General features: G+C 47.2%; 1 long non-coding RNA gene across 3 annotated transcripts in view; it reads right to left on the reverse strand.

The window, feature by feature from the left end:
* Window positions 1-13,126: 13,126 nt before the first annotated feature.
* LOC105859715 (uncharacterized) overlaps window positions 13,127-17,687 on the reverse strand; it is a 76,835-nt gene continuing 72,274 nt past the window's right edge. For all 3 annotated transcript variants that reach the window (XR_001148657.2, XR_001148658.2, XR_012915080.1), the window contains one exon: window positions 13,127-15,598. This is a non-coding gene — a long non-coding RNA (uncharacterized LOC105859715). The remainder of the gene's footprint in view (window positions 15,599-17,687) is intronic.

Below are 17,687 nucleotides of genomic sequence, written 5' to 3' on the forward strand. Positions count from 1 at the left end.
TCTGTGGTCAGTGCGCAGGTCACCCCGCCACCACGGGAGGGCGCGGGACACAGCTCTGTGGCCGGTATGCAGGTCACCCCGCCACCACGGGAGGGCGCGGGACACAGCTCTGTGGCCAGTATGCAGGTCACCCCGCCACCACGGGAGGGCGCGGGACACAGCTCTGTGGTCAGTGCGCAGGTCACCCCGCCACCACGGGAGGGCGCGGGACACAGCTCTGTGGTCAGTGCGCAGGTCACCCCGCCACCACCGGAGGGCGCGGGACACAGCTCTGTGGTCAGTGCGCAGGTCACCCCGCCACCACCGGAGGGCGCGGGACACAGCTCTGTGGCAGGTATGCAGGTCACCCCGCCACCACGGGAGGGCGCGGGACACAGCTCTGTGGTCAGTGCGCAGGTCACCCCGCCACCACCGGAGGGCGCGGGACACAGCTCTGTGGTCAGTGCGCAGGTCACCCGGCCACCACGGGAGGGCGCGGGACACAGCTCTGTGGCCGGTATGCAGGTCACCCCGCCACCACGGGAGGGCGCGGGACACAGCTCTGTGGCCGGTATGCAGGTCACCCCGCCACCACGGGAGGGCGCGGGACACAGCTCTGTGGCCGGTATGCAGGTCACCCCGCCACCACGGGAGGGTGCGGGACACAGCTCTGTGGCCAGTATGCAGGTCACCCCGCCACCACGGGAGGGCGCGGGACACAGCTCTGTGGCAGGTATGCAGGTCACCCCGCCACCACGGGAGGGCGCGGGACACAGCTCTGTGGCAGGTATGCAGGTCACCCCGCCACCACGGGAGGGCTCGGGACACAGCTCTGTGGCCAGTATGCAGGTCACCCCGCCACCACGGGAGGGCGCGGGACACAGCTCTGTGGTCAGTGCGCAGGTCACCCCGCCACCACCGGAGGGCGCGGGACACAGCTCTGTGGCAGGTATGCAGGTCACCCCGCCACCACGGGAGGGCGGGGGACACAGCTCTGTGGCAGGTATGCAGGTCACCCCGCCACCACGGGAGGGCGCGGGACACAGCTCTGTGGCAGGTATGCAGGTCACCCCGCCACCACGGGAGGGCGCGGGACACAGCTCTGTGGCAGGTATGCAGGTCACCCCGCCAACACGGGAGGGCGCGGGACACAGCTCTGTGGTCAGTGCGCAGGTCACCCCGCCACCACCGGAGGGCGCGGGACACAGCTCTGTGGCAGGTATGCAGGTCACCCCGCCACCACGGGAGGGCGGGGGACACAGCTCTGTGGCAGGTATGCAGGTCACCCCGCCACCACGGGAGGGCGCGGGACACAGCTCTGTGGCCGGTATGCAGGTCACCCCGCCACCACGGGAGGGCGCGGGACACAGCTCTGCGGCCGGTATGCAGGTCACCCCGCCACCACGGGAGGGCGCGGGACACAGCTCTGTGGCAGGTATGCAGGTCACCCCGCCACCACGGGAGGGCGGGGGACACAGCTCTGTGGCCAGTATGCAGGTCACCCCGCCACCACGGGAGGGCGCGGGACACAGCTCTGTGGCAGGTATGCAGGTCACCCCGCCACCACGGGAGGGCGCGGGACACAGCTCTGTGGCCGGTATGCAGGTCACCCCGCCACCACGGGAGGGCGCGGGACACAGCTCTGCGGCCTGTATGCAGGTCACCCCGCCACCACGGGAGGGCGAGGGACACAGCTCTGTGGCCGGTATGCAGGTCACCCCGCCACCACGGAAGGGCGCGGGACACAGCTCTGTGGCCGGTATGCAGGTCACCCCGCCACCACGGGAGGGCGAGGGACACAGCTCTGTGGCCGGTATGCAGGTCACCCCGCCACCACGGAAGGGCGCGGGACACAGCTCTGTGGCCGGTATGCAGGTCACCCCGCCACCACGGAAGGGCGCGGGACACAGCTCTGTGGCCGGTATGCAGGTCACCCCGCCACCACGGGAGGGCGCGGGACACAGCTCTGTGGCCGGCGTCAGCGAGGCCCGGGTCGGACCGCGTCGGCAGCTTTCCCCGCGGGCGAGAAGGCGCAGGAAGCTGACCGCGGCCTCTCTCCACACGGTGCAGGTTTTTCCCCTCATAAAGAAACGCTGAGCGTTCCAGTAGGCAGAGGAAGGCAAAATGCACCTCTTCCTTCCTCGTGCGTTTTTCGCTCGCCTCGTCGTCGGTTCCGGAACGTTGGAACGACGTGAGACAAAGTCGGCGGTGACTGTCACGTCCGTCAGGTGACAGTAAGAATCACGGCAATCGGCGTGATCTCACCACGGCAAAAGTTAATGAGGTTTGGTATGAATGAGCTCTAAAGGGGGACAACCTCACCTGCAAGCCACCCTGGAGGCTGCCTATTGTTGATGACAACGTCCCTCCCAACAAGCTGAGAGGTCAGTGGCAAGGGCGTTACCATGCCTGCTCCCTGACTGAGGGACTCCAGCTCAGAGAGGCTGAGCTCCTGCTCGAGGTCACACCGCACCGCTGGCTGCCCTGAGCACTGGCCGCGGCCTTCCTGACCCTGCGCCAGGGCTCCCTCCCAGAGCCTGCCTCCTGCTCTTCCGCCCAGCCCTCAGGCCTCAGCTCAGCGGGTGTGATTCCCAGGCCTCATTCCTAGAGATTTTCTCTTGGAGGGCTAAGTGGAAGCCAGAGAGGTGCATTTTTAACTCTCTCTCCCAGGGGACCCACTTAAGGGAGATTTGACACATGGTCTGGCAGCATGATCTCACCAGTTGCCATTGCATGGATTCACATGTGGCCTTACAACTCGGTCCCACAGTAGGTCCCGGCGTGGCTGTGTCTGACCCTACAACACGGGGTCTCGTGATGTGGTCTCACTATGGGCATCTGGGAAGGACTTGGGTGGTCTCGTGACGTGGCCTTGCGACATGGCTTAGCGCTATGATCTCCTGGCAGCGTCTCCCTGCTCCGCAGGTGTGCTTCGCCTCCTGGCCCTCACCTTTGTCCTGGTCGCCACGTGGGTCTTCTTTAGAAACTATATGAAGTTAACCACAAAAACCATCCATCTGCTGCGCTGGCTGGACGAGTGGGGCTCCCTGCTGGGGGCAGGGTGTGCAGACTTCCATCCGTAGGTGACCCAGGAGACAGACAGGGCAAGGTGTGCACCTGCCTTTGGGTCCCCAGCCATTTGTGGAGACAGGGAGCTTCAGGGAGAAAGCCCCCAGGCTGTCAGGAAGGTTGGAGCCTACGGGTAACCAACAAGTGTCCCAAGGAGCTGGGCGACACATGTGCCTGCACCAAGGGCTGCTTTGGAAAGGTGACCCCCAAGAAGGAAGGGAAAAAAGAAAGACAGAGGAAGGAAGAGGAGAAGGAAGGGAGGTAGGGAGGAAGAGAAGGAAGAAGAAAGAAAACGGTCTCTACGTTGAGTGGCTTCACCTGCACTTGCTGTTCCCTCTACCTGGAACCTCTAGGTGTAGCTCCCACAACACCGACCCGCCCTCCTGCCCAGCTCCTTGTCAGCCTTCAGGTCTCTGCCCAGATGTCTCCTCCTCAGACGTCTTCCCTGACCCCCCAGCTACAGACACACCCCTCCCAGTTTAGCTTCTCTCATGTCAGCCTGTTCCCTTCAGGACACCATCATTATCTGTCATTATGTTCACTCATTTATTGTTTCCCTGGTCATTGCCTGTCTCCACGCCCTAGCATGTGGGCTTTCTGAAGGCAAAGATTTTATTTTGTGTATTTCCATCTTTCTAGCACCTGGCACACAGTAGGTGCCTAGTGAACATTTGAAGAATGAAAAGAAAATGAATGGATGGATGGGTGGATGGATGGAGGAATTAGTGTATAGGCAGGTGGGTGGATAGATGGATGAGTGGATGGATGGATGGATGGGTGGGTGAATGGATGGATGGATGGGTGGGTGGGTGGATGCATAGATGGTTAGATGAGTAAATGGTGAGGAATGGATAGATGGGTGGATGGATGAATGGAGAGATGGAAGAGTGGATGATGGATGCTATCTGCTTTACGTGCATAGTGTCATTTAATCTGCACAATCTCCTATGGGGAGAGTCATGGTGTAGACTCAAGCATGATCCCTGATGTATTTTCACATGTGATCTGAGAAAATAGAAGCTTTGGGAGATTAAAACACTCACCGAAGCTCCCCTTGGAGATGTCAGACAAGAGTAGAAACTCAGGTCTCCTAGATTCAAATCTTTTGTGATCAAGGAAGGAGGGAGGGGAAGGGATTTACACTTCTGGATTTGTCATCCTTGAAGACCAAGAACCACCTCAACTGACAGAATCTGTAGTGAGCCAGGCCAGCTCACAGCTTCCTAAGACAGCAAGAAACCAGCCACCCCACTTTAGCACAGCCACACGGTGGAGTGTCTGAGTTCCCTCCCCTCATCTGCTGCTTAGCTAACATGATCTATGACCCACGATTTATAAGTTTATATAGCTGCTTGGTGGCCACCATGTCCACAGCCCCAAGGCACTGCTTTTATAGGCTAGAGATTGACTTGGCTGTGCTGATGGCCTCAGAGAAGAGGGGCCCAGGTCAGGTTAGGAGTCTCAGGGTAAGTGTGGAGTGCAGGGGTATCTTGAGGAAAGAACCCCAGCCTGAGGTGGGAGAGGAGCAGTGGTTAAAAGGAGACCCCAGGTGGCCAGGCGCGGTGGCTCACGCCCATAATCTTAGCACTCTGGGAGGCCGAGGCGGGCGGATTGCTCGAGGTCAGGAGTTCAAAACCAGCCTGAGCAAGAGCGAGACCCCGTCTCTACTATAAATAGAAAGGAATTAATTGGCCAACTAATATATATAGAAAAAAAATGAGCCAGGCATGGTGGCGCATGTCTGTAGTCCCAGCTACTCGGGAGGCTGAGGCAGGAGGATCGCTTGAGACCAGGAGATTGAGGTTGCTGTGAGCTGGGTTGATGCCATGGCACTCACTCTAGCCTGGGCAACAAAGTGAGATTCTGTCTCAAAAAAAAAAAAAAAAGGAGACCCTAGGAATTCTTTCTTTCCCAGAACTCAACTGCTTGGGGTTTGACAAATCAATACCTCCAACCAACAGCTCAGTGTCCAGCTGTGCATTGGGTTCCAGGGACCCTGAAATGAGGAACATGAGGCCTCTGCTCATGGTCTGAGTCAGAGAGACCAAAAGACTTGATTACAGAATACAGAAAAATAAACGTGCGTTCACATGATCCAGAGTCTCAAGAAGTATAACCAGTGGGACAGATGGCCATGGAAACCCATTCGTGGTCCCGCACTGACAAAGGGGTAACTTTGGTTGACTTCAGAGCTTCCTAACCTGGGTGCACATGCCTCCATTTTGTTATTTAATGCATTAATATAGAAGCACATGTGTTACTATTATAAATTTTTATCATTATGCTGATATATGTTAATAATTGGTTTCCTTTGTAACTCAGTCTATTTTACTTTATACGTTTAATAACTTGCAATTCGTGGGAATAGAAAGTGCTAAGTAGGAATAAATTTATTCTAAGGGGAGTTCATAGTCTTTTTCCAAACCAGAACTCAGGAGATTAAGAAGCCCTGGTTTACCTGGCAAGTTAGGCAGGGTTCTTCCAGATGCTCTGGTTTCAACAAAACAGGATGTCTTGATGTCCACTATGGGCACCTGGCTTCAGGTGTGGCTGGATCTAGGGGTCCCCTCCAACCCCCAGAGCCTCGCTCTTACTACCCTTGGCCTTGTTCATTTCTCCTTCACCTCAACAGTCAGAACCTCCTTCTGCGTGCAGCCTCCTCCTCAAGGCGCGCGTGACGGCCACTGTCCAGAGGCTCATCCTGCAGCCTGGCCGCAAGAGGCGCCTCTCTCACCCCACCCCAGGGCCACACAGCAGCCCAGGGAAGGGCTCTGTCTCCAGAGGAATGTCCCATTATGATTGGCCCTGAGTAACATGCAACTCCTGCGGCCTGGGAGGCAGGGGTGGGGACCCTCCAGGCCTGAGCAGCCCCCTGAGGACCAAATGGAAAGTGTGGGAGCGTGGGGGTCCCCCAGAAGAGGAGAGCTCCTGTCCTGGCATTTTTGCTACCACTGGGGCCCTGTTCTCTAGGACTTACTGCCAGTGTGGTAGGAGATCTGACGTAGGGCAGCAGAAACAACTAGGACACAGCAGCAGAGGAGATGTCAGGAAGTGACCGGGGCCCTAAGGTCCAGCACAGACAGTCGGCGCCGCAGGCAGTCTGGAAGGGGGTGCCCCAGCACGGGCGGAACCACCCACAGCGGCACCATTGACCCTTCCCTGCGGGCCGCGGCCAGGCCCTGGGCTTGGCCTTCACAGATCGACCTGCCCGCTCCTCGCCGCAGCCCACGCAGGGCAGCTGTGCCGGTCTCCACGTGCAGTCAAGGAAACTGAGGCTCACGGAGGTTCTAACTGTCCAACTGCGGCCTCACCTTTGCCAGTGCCCCTCCCACAGCCAGAACCCCTGGACAAGACTGACCAACGGCTGAGTGGAAGTGAGGGTGGTCCCTGCCACCTGTGGGTCAGCTTCCCCGGAAGGTCACCCACTTACAGTTGATATAACCTAAACTGGGGTTATACTTTGCTCGCTGAGATGCTAGGGCTGTGGGTAACCACAGCACACACCTGCTGATTCTGCCACGTTCAGTCTCCCAAGGCATCTTCGACTCAAACATCTAGACTGACAGCCTGACGTCTAGCCCCATCTCCTTCCCCTGCCACTGACCTGGGCCCGGGAAAGTGCAGCCATCTGTGTCCCCGCAGCAGCCGCTCTGCAGCGCAGTGCGTCCCGGCCCTACCGCAGAAACGGCACCCGCCCTGGTGCTCAGACATCCCAGGTCCCCATCTCGTCTCCACCGGGTTCCTGCAAAGTGGCACCGCCTGTAGCTACTGCAAGACCTCCGAGTCATTAAAGTGAGCATATTCCCAATATTCTCCGCACAGCTCAAAACTGCTTTCCATGTTTTCTTTCAGCAGGTCTGACCACCCTAAGAAAGATCCCACTGTCGTATCTGAGCTGTCTCCGCGTGGGCCACGGTGCTCGCGGCCTGGCTCAGTGTTCTGCACCGAGACTACATTCCTCTGGTCTGAATTAAGTGGTCAGACGTTTGTATTCAAAACTTGTAAATGGACTCAATTGCTACATTTAAAAACTATTTCTCATTGCATTAAAAAATTCCAAACTCCCCCTCAGAACCAAAGGAACCGTGTGAGGCAGCAGGGCGGGGACAGCAGCGAGAAAGGGTAGCCACACGGAACGCAGGCGGAGGGGGAGGAGGGCTGCGACGCATGCGCAGCTGGGGACGACAGCTAAGAGCTAGTGAGGAGCAGATCGTTAGGAAATAAAACCGGAGCTCCTTTCCTGAGGCCAGAGTCAGCTGTGCAGCCTGCGAAGTGCTCTCCCTGCGTGCAGAATTAATTTTACTTCACCTTGGATGTTTCTTTATTTTATCCAGAGGTACAAACTCACTTCCATAGAAATATTTCACTCCTAATTTTACAGCTTATATTATACACCCTGCTCTGTGTTATGTGTTTGTTCACTTCATATATATGTCAAAACAGCCCTTGCCTTGCAAGGCCTCCCCATTTTTCATTCAAATGAACTGTCCCAGTCCAAACAGATGATGGTACTTATAAAAAGGGAAAAGGACAACTTTTAAGTGGCTTAAATAGTGTTCTTTAATTGAGAAGAAAAAACGAAATGTACCAATTAAATTAAATGTAACTTAATACACTCACTGTGGAATTACATCTTTAAATTAATATCTGAATACCATTAAATTTTATAAAAGCATTATTATAACCCATGAGCAGGTTATAGAAACAATACTTTATGAGTGCTGGAACAAGTAAATCATGACAGTTCTTGCAATGAGCAACAGGCAAAACACACACCGACTATATTTGCAGTGGGAGATTCTGGACCGGGAGACATGATATTTTTGAGAAATGAATTCAGTGCACAGAAAATATATTTTCCTTCAGAATCCGTGAGGTTTCTAGTGTTCTAGCATGCCATCAACTCTTAAAATTATATGTTTTGTTTCAATATTTTCATTTTCCTTCCTTTTTCTCCATATAGGTATCCTCTCTCCCTCTCCATTTCTCTCTCTTTCTCTCTCTGTCTCTCTCACACATTCCCACATACAAATAACTTCCTCCATAGTTCTTGTACTCCTAAAATTTATCTTTAGATTGATATATTTGTATATTTGTTAGTGTAAATCAAAACCAAAAGTCTGTGTGTGTTTTGCAGGCCCAGAGGATTGGTATTCCAAAAGGAAATTATAGGATAAAATGTTGTAAATAGTCACACCTGATTAATAAAGATACCAATTATTATAGCACTCATAAAATTTGTGTTATAACCCTCATTATGCCACAGAAGTTACAAAAAAAGATAAAAGAATTTAAAAAACTTATGAGATAAATGTTCTCCAAATTATTTGGAATTTAATCCTACTGGGAATAAGGATTCCTAGAAATATCATTGGACTGTATTATTCAATAGTACATTTTTGCCAAGTAATAATACTACCTACAACTTTGAGCAAGGTGGAACAGGCTAATATCTGTGGCAAGATAATATGTTATTCTACATACAACAATGTTAAGACATCAAAAGCCATTCAGTTTTATTCATCATAACAACCCAGTTCACGCATAGACTGAAGAAAGCATTTTAAAATTCACTGTGTCTTCAATGGCTAGTGTAGAGATTATGAACGCTCAAGAAGCAGTCTGGCTCTCCTGATACCATGAAAGATGTGAAAAGTGTGCTTCCTTTATTTCTGAACTCAGGCTAAGTACTTAGAAAATTGGATTCACAATAATGCCATGTCCTACCAGGGTAGTTTTCTATACCTATTTCTGGTATCTGTAAAGATTTCTTTATTGCTGCCACATCAACAAATACCTATTACTTCTAATTATTGCTACTATGAATATATATTAATATCTATATATTAAAAGAATGACTAGACTCTTCTCCTAAATGAGTAATTGGTAAAATCATTTATTTCTGAATCTCAGTGTTCCTACCTGATACATTAATGAAGAAGAATGATACCCTGAACACCTAATTTATAGATGACTTATAACACTGTTATGTCAAACAAAAAGAGCTTCTCTATTTAGATTCTCATCTTACACCCTACGTTTCTTAATCTCCCGTGAGAGAATCGATGTGAATGATGCCCACCTAATATGGAATAGTTTCTCATAGCTCAGAGGCATGAGCAATCCCCCACATGCCTTGACATGAACAGTAGAAATGAATGAATAGCCTCAAGTTTATTGACATCAATAGTATTTGTTCAAATCTCGATATTGTCATTATAAAAAAGTATACATTGAATATAGTTATGCCTATTGAAACATCAATCTCTTTGTTCCTTTGACATATACAATTAAATTATCTAATTGTTTTGACTTTGCATTATTCTTTGTAATAAGCACTCCAATTTAGAGTGATGTCTAAAAGTGTTAGTGTCCTTTCTAGAGTGATTCCTCTGGTTTTTATTTAGACATAATTTTTGATTAAATAAATTTCCACGATTATTGCACCTATAAAATTGCTTCCTAGTATAAAGTCTCTGTTGTTTTCTAAGATGTATATTTTGGACAAAGTTTGCTCCATACTTATAACATTTTTAAGAGTTTTCTTCTACAGGAACATCTGTCAAGTAAGATATGAGAAACAGTTAAAGATTTTGCTATCTGCTTTACATTTGTAATTTTTTCTTTCAGTATAAATACTGTAGTGTTATCTAAGATATATATTTTGGACAAACATGTATAGGGTTTTTATCCACTATTAATTCTTTGATGTTGAGTAAAGTATGAGTACCATTTAAGGGTTTTGGCACTTTCTTTATACTTGCAGGGTTTGTAAGTGGTATGAATTCCCTTGTGCTTAGTAAGGTCTGATCCTAAATTAAAGGCTCTGTCACATTTTTTACACTTGTAGGGTTTCTCTCCAGTATGGATTATCTGATGTTTTATAAGGTATGTGCTCTGCCTAAATCCTTTGCCATATTCTTTAAATTTAAAACATAAATTCTCTTACGTTGTGTAAGGTTTGAGTGCCAGTGAAAGGCTTTTCCACATTCTTTACATTTGTAAGGTTTCTTACCAGTATGGATTTTATTTCATGTATAAGGGTTTGGTATTAAAGGCTTTGCCACATTCTATACATGTGAATGGGTTCTCTCTAGTATAGATTTTCTTATGTCTATGTAGATGTGATGACTGATTAAAGACTTTTCCTTATTACATTTGTATGAATTTTCTCCAATATGAATTCTCTGACATTGAGTAAGTTTGGGGGACTGATTAAAAGTTTTACCACATTCATTACATTTGTAAGTCCTCTCTTCAATCTAGACAACAGTTTGATGAGAGCATTTAAAAACATATTCATCAAATGCTATCTTCTTGGTAGAATATGGACATGTTCTTGCCTTGTAGACTTTGCTAACTTTTTATATTCTAGGGTAAAGCAGCTCACTGAGAGAGGCTCAACCTTAAGAGCTTTAATGACAGCAGATTAGGAGGACCCCACCCCTTTTTGTGGCAACCTCTCTCAAGAGTGGACAATCTCTGGCATGCTGCTGGAAACCTAGGATTTAAAAAAGAAGTCTGCAAAGAACCACATCAAAAACCCACAAACAAAAACAAACTTGAGTCTGCAAATATCTGTAGTAGGGACCTCGTGCTCCATGTCTGAGTTCTCAAGGGTCACCTTCTTTTGCAATCACTTTAATGTAGGGCAAATCAAAAGGACTTACCCTCCTTGAGAACAGAATAGATGCTTTCTACTTCTCATTCTCTTCTACCTTCTCTGTCACTGGCCCTGCAGTTTTCTCTGTGGTTACAGATGAAGTTATGTCAAAAAGCCAGTTACAAATGTAGGGAACGGAGGCTGGCTGATCAGACATAAAAGGAAAGGATCAGATCATCTAGAAAAATTAAATTGCTAAAGTTTCTCTAGCGTCCAAAGGGGATTAACATGGGGTGAACATAAAAATACAGATAGTAGTAAGGTAACCAGGATGTGGTCATGGAAAAGGGTTCTCTAACTTCCTGAGGCTTCATGTTGGTTTGCCATCATCTTGCATTGCTTGTGTCCACCAGATCAGGCTGCTGGGAATCCGCAGTCCTGGCTGTTATGAACTACACCAGAACTGTCCCTGTTGTAGGGAAACCATCTCTCCAGCATGCAATTTGTGAGCCATCAGGTGTCATTGTGGGTGGGGACTAGAAAGCAAGGGCTGGGAGAAGGACAGGCATAAATGAGGGAGTAAGAGGAATGGGGTAATTGGAAACCATGGCAGCATTAAACGGACAATAATCTGGAGGGAAGAGAGGAAGAACTGGGCAGGGAGATCAAGGTAGTGTAGTGGGAAGGAAGGACAGAGAGGAGGTCTGCAACAGGTAGGGTAGAAAACGGAAGAAGTTGGACAAATATGGAGGCTACACTGAAGGCCAGACGATTGAGAAGAAAGGGGAGGAAGGAGGGCTGGATAATAAAAACATAAGAAAGCAGAATAAGGCAGATGCTGGGGTTGAGAAAGAGATACACAAGGTAGCTTTCTTGCTATTTTTTCCAATATGAGCTCTAGTTACTCACTTATGCAAAGGAGTCAAAATGAGTAATGGGGCATGTTCACACTTACTTCAGTATTTATCTCTTGCCCACCCCTCATGCCATCCCATGACTCAATGCCCATCACGACATGTACGTCCCCTTCCTCAGGTCCAGTAAGTAGGACCCAACAGCCAGGACAATGGTTCCAGTTTCTAGGTTTAAGTCCTGTCAAGAAGCCAGTTACAAATGTAGAGGATGCAGTATGGTAAATAGCAATGAGAAGAAACGGGGTTGTAACGTTAGTCTATGTTCCCTAAATACCATGTAGCGTTGCCCCTCATGAGGCAAAGATTGATCCAGGGCTAGGAGAGAGTTCAGTGCTCAGTGCCTAAGGGAATGGTTCTGAAGCAGCAATTCAAAAAATGGGTGAAAGCAGGTGTCCCAGTGCTTTAACTCACTGCATTTTCCAAAGCCCTTCACATCATTTTATCACTGTGTAAATTATGCATGACTAGAGAAGAGATGTTATATCAACTTTACCACTGAAAACACTGACGACCCAAGAAGATTCTATTATAGGCAAGGCAGTGTGTGACAAAGCAGGTAGGATTAAAGCTTGGGTCAAAAGGAGGGAGCAGGTGGAAAGGAGAGCAAAATGGCACAAAGTGCTGACCAGAAGCATTCCCTCCTCCTATCCCTCCAGGCAAGATCTTGTAGGGGATACTCCAGAGCAAAATTTTTGAGACAAGAGTCTCACTCTGTTGCCCAGGCTAGAGTGCTGTGGCGTCAGCCTCGCTCACAGCAACCTCACACTCCTGGGCTCAAGCGATCCTCCTGCCTCAGCCTCTCCGGTAGCTGGGACTACAGGCATGCACCACCATGCCTGGCTAATATTTTCTATTTTTAGTTGTTTGGCTAATTTCTTTCTATTTATAGTAGAGACAGGGTCTTGCTCTTGCTCAGGCTGGTCTTGAACTCCTAAGCTCAAGCAATCCTCCTGCCTCCGCATCCCAGGGTGCTAGGATTACAGGTGTGAGCCACTGCACTGGGCCAATATTTTACTTTTTGTAGCTTACCTCTTGGTCCCTGTTGTCTTTGGTTGATGCTTTACTTTGAAATGGAACCAAAAACATAGGGCCAAAGCTGGTAACATGAATGCTCACTCCTGCGTGTCTAATGATTAGATTTGGACTTCTTGCTCCCTACCTGAGATGCCTAATTTCATGTCAGAAGATGAAGAAGGCTAGCAGCCCTTTCTGCTTAACATTCCCGGTTCCTTTGATCACAATCCAAATCATAAGCCCCTTTTGTATCAAATTCTCTCCTGTATTATTACTATAATATTCTGATTTTTCTCCCCTCACCTAACATCCTTCTCCTCCCATAAGACATAGAACATTCAGTGGTATTCTCTGGAAATCAAGCTACATGACTAGGAAACTTCTATTTCGTTAGACTCCTTCTTCATTGAGTTTCTTCCATGTACTGGCTTTAAGTGTAATCTGGATTTCCCTTGACATTGCTGCTCTGTATCTCAAGTAAAAAGTACTCATTCTCTCAAACTATAAAGCACTTTAAGGTGGAAATGGGGTTTATAGACTCTCCTTGCTTCTTCTGATTTCTTTTTTTTTCTTTTTTTTTTTTTTTGAGACAGAGTCTCGCTTTGTTGTCCAGGCTAGAGTGAGTGCCGTGGCGTCAGCCTAGCTCACAGCAACCTCAAACTCCTGGGCTCCAGTGATCCTTCTGCCTCAGCCTCCCGAGTAGCTGGGACTACAGGCATGCGCCACTATGCCCGGCTAATTTTTTATATATATATCAGTTGGCCAATTAATTTCTTTCTATTTATAGTAGAGACGGGGTCTCGCTCTTGCTCAGGCTGGTTTTGAACTCCTGACCTTGAGCAATCCGCCCGCCTCGGCCTCCCAAGAGCTAGGATTACAGGCGTGAGCCACAGCGCCCGGCCTCTTCTGATTTCTTGAAGACCATTATTCCTGTCTTCCTCTTGCTGCTTAGAAGATTGTGCTGCCCCCCACCATTTCCCTGGCACTGCCACCTTCAGATCTACTGGATGCTCTCCTATGAAAACCTTCACACTTGTCCTGAAGTTTTATTCTTGAGTCCATCATCCTGAGTCACTTCAATATCCATTTGGATGGCATCATTTAATTCTCTGGGTTCACTGTGAATCCTACCCAAACCCGATCTGCTGACTTTTGGATTTTTTTATTTATGTGCTTGCTTTTGTTTATTTTATTCTCTATGGAAACACAGAATAAGAAGTTTACACAATTTCTAAGACAGGGAAATGCAAGACCAGAGGAGGGTACAATAGGTGTGTGTGAGGAATAGGGTCAGGACATGGGGAGGTGTTATTCTCTTTCAGATTTTCATCCTAAAGTCTATGCTTTTCTCTTAGCTTTGTACCTTCCTATCTTTGGAGAGCATTTAGGGTCAGAAGCTTCTATCTTTGCAGCCATGCTTCACCCCACTGTCCTTGGCATTTTCACTCACCTTTATTACCTACTGTTCCTGCCCAGAGCACCATAGAAGACAGTGACTTGGGCACTCGTATGAAACAGAACTATACAATTTTGAGTTGCTCCCTTCCAAAAACTCCCAAGTAGATTCAACTTTTCCCATAAAGCTGCTAAAATGGAGCGTGCGTGGAGGGAGGGATCAGTGGGTACAGGGAGAGAGTGACTCCCTGCTAGTAGGCAAAACACCAAATGCCACATTTTCTTTGAGTTTATTGCTGTAAGGAAAACCACAACACTTAAAATATTTTTGGTTTATCCAAAGTGCTGTATCAGCTGTGGGGACTCTGTCCTTTGTTCCTCCTGACAGGAGAAGCAGCAGCCAATGAAGCGTGCTTAGATGGCCCGTTTCCTCCCTCGCCCTCAGACAGCCTCACTGTCAGGTCAGAGAGTGGATGGGTTACTTTCACTTCACTTTCACTCGGGTGAGAGACTTTGCTACTTGTTCCAGGGAGCCTTCTCATATCCCTGACCATGCCTCTACTTTCGTTTTATACAACATTATGTTACATTAAATAGGAAATGTCTAACTTTGAATCAAAAGTTTAGTCTATTATATGCCAAGAAAGAAACAGTACAGTTAATAAAAGTATGTACCTAAACTATCAATACAGTTTCACCCTCTGAAACTTGTTGTACTGCTTGTTTATGCCAGCAGCAAAGAAGCCTGGAGAGCTAGTGGTGATGAAGTCACAAAAGGTGTTTTCCACAGCTTGTGGGGAACTGAGTATTTTTCCTTGCAACAAGTGGTCCAAAGCCTGGAAGAAGTGGTAGTCAGTTGGTGCAAGGTCTGGTGAATACGGTGGATGACAGAGAGTTTGAGCAGCATTGTTTGTGTGACATGTGGTCAAGCTCTGTCTTGCAAGAGGATTGGCTTGTATCTATTAATCAATCTCAGCTGCTTAATTGCAAGCATCCTCATCATTTCATCCAGTTGGTGGCAGTAGACAATCACTGTAATCGATTGACCAGGTTTCATGAAGCTGTAGTGGATTATACCAGTGCTGGACCATCAAACAGACACTATTAGCCTTTTATTAATGAATATTTGGTTTTGGACTGTGTTTTAGCACTTCATCTTTATCCAACCATTGTGCAAAATGCTTGTGATTGTCAAAAAGTAACTGTTTTTCATCACACATAACAATACAGTGTAGGAATGGTTTGCCTTTATGTTGTGACAGCAAAGAAAGGCAAGCTTTCAGTGACGTCTCTCCTTATGTTCATTTGCTTCATGTGGTACCCATCTATCCATCGTGTTTACCTTGCTGATTTGTCTCAAATGGTCCAATATTGCTGGAATAGTAATGTCAAACCTTGCTGCTAATTTATGAGTGGGTTGAGATGGATTCGCTTCCATGAAGCTTTTAGCTCATCATTATCCACCGTGGTCTCAGGTCGCCCACGTGGCTCATTTTCAAGATTAAAATCACCAGAATGGAACTTCTCAAACCATCCACGTGCTGTGTGTTCATCAGCCACATCCTTCCCAAACTCTTTGTTGCCATTTTGAGCTGTCTGCATTACATTGTTTCCACAACAGAACCTATATATGAAAATAACACAAATTTTTGACTTATTCATGGTTTCACAAAAATTGTTCCAAAATATTTTTGAAAGAAAATCACAAGCCAAACTATACCTTTGAAAGAATGAAGATGTACCTTCATAATAAAACAAGAAGTGTCAAGGTGAAATGTCAGAGATGTCAACTATCAAACTTAGTACTTAAGGAAATCAGACATTTCATACTTTATAACCTTAATCTCTTAGAAATCCACACTCATCACCAAGATTGTCAGAAATGTGAAGCTCTTAGATTTTTTCCCATTTGAACGCCAACAAGTTACACTATCAGTGTTATAGACAAGCCAGCTCCAAGAGTGAGGTGAGGTTAAATTGGGTGAGGCAATGAGAGGTGACAGCAGATAAAAAGAACTGTAAGACAACATTTGAAGAATAAATTGAATTTTATTATCTTACTGGAAAATAATTAAATCACTAGCCACACACAACCAATTCTGAATGGATTGTGAAACCACATTTTTAAATGTCTTTTAAAAAAAGAACATCTCTATGGTCTTAAAATAGAAAAAAAATCATTAAATGAAAGAAAAGACATTTAATATACTGAGGGAAATAACAAATGAGTTGGTATTAAATTTTAGAACTTCTCATTGAGAGGGGGGGGGAGAGACAGAGAGAGAGAGAGAGAGAGAGAGAGAGAGAGAGAGAGAGAGAGAGAGAGAGAGAGAGAGAAGGTAGAGGGCAAAGCAAGGACTCCAATCCAGCACATATAAAAAACTCCTACAAACCCATATGAAAAATATGGCTGAAACAATGGAGGATGGCTAAAATAAAACAGCATAGTCCTTCAAAAAGAGGTAATTTAATAGCTTAAGAAGTGTAAAAAAATGTTTAACTTTTTTAGTAATCAGGGAATTGTAAAAAAGCTTGATATAATCACACAGCAACCAGGAGACACAGTAAAAATACCATATTAGGCCGGGCGCTATGGCTCACGCCTGTAATCCTAGCTCTTGGGAGGCCGAGGCGGGCGGATTGCTCAAGGCCAGGAGTTCAAAACCAGCCTGAGCAAGAGCGAGACCCCGTCTCTACTATAAATAGAAAGAAATTAATTGGCCAACTGATATATATATAAAAAATTAGCCGGGCATGGTGGCACATGCCTGTAGTCCCAGCTACTCGGGAGGCTGAGGCAGAAGGATCATTCAAGCCCAGGAGTTTGAGGTTGCTGTGAGCTAGGCTGACGCCACGGCACTCACTCTAGCCTGGACAACAAAGTGAGACTCTGTCTCAAAAAAAACAAAACAAAACAAAACAAAAAAAACATATTAGCAAGGATATAGATACTCCAGGAAACTTATATACTGTTGGTGGGTTTGAAAAGTGGTACAAATATTTTTGGAAAACTGTTTTGCATATTTTTTTGAGACAGAGTTTCACTCTCTTGCCAGGGCTAGAGTGCCATGGCATCAGCCTAGCTCAGAGCAACCTCAAACTCCTGGGCTCAAGCAATCTTCCTGCCTCAGCCTCCCGAGTAGCTGGGACTACAGGCACACACCACCGTGCCCGCCTAATTTTTTTTCTATTTTTAGTTGTTTGGCTAGTTTCTTTCTATTTATAGTAGAGACAGGGTCTTGCTCTTGCTCAGGCTGGTCTTGAACTCCTAAACTCAAGCAATCCTCCTGCCTCGGCCTCCCAGAGTGCTAGGATTATGGGCATGAGCCACTGCGCCCAGCCTGGCATATTATTTATAGATGAAGAGATGTAAACATATGACATAAAAATTTTACTTTACATATGTTCCCAACAGAAATTTGTACATGTGTCACCAATACATTTTCTAGAATTTACATACGGGCACTGTTCCTAACAGCCCCAACTAAAGCACACTCACATGTGCATCAGCAGTGGAGTAATTATGTTAGTTGTCTGATATTTACACAACAGGATTCAATGCTAAAAAATGACCCACAATAACATGCAAAAATATAGATAAACTTAAAACAACCCATCCAATTTAAAAAGTCATGTACTAAAAAGTTTATTCTTCATAATATTTATATAAAGTATAAAAGAGGTCAAAGTGGCCGGGCGCTGTGGCTCACGCC

Source organism: Microcebus murinus, chromosome 26 (assembly GCF_040939455.1).
Source record: "Microcebus murinus isolate Inina chromosome 26, M.murinus_Inina_mat1.0, whole genome shotgun sequence".
NCBI lineage: Eukaryota > Metazoa > Chordata > Mammalia > Primates > Cheirogaleidae > Microcebus > Microcebus murinus.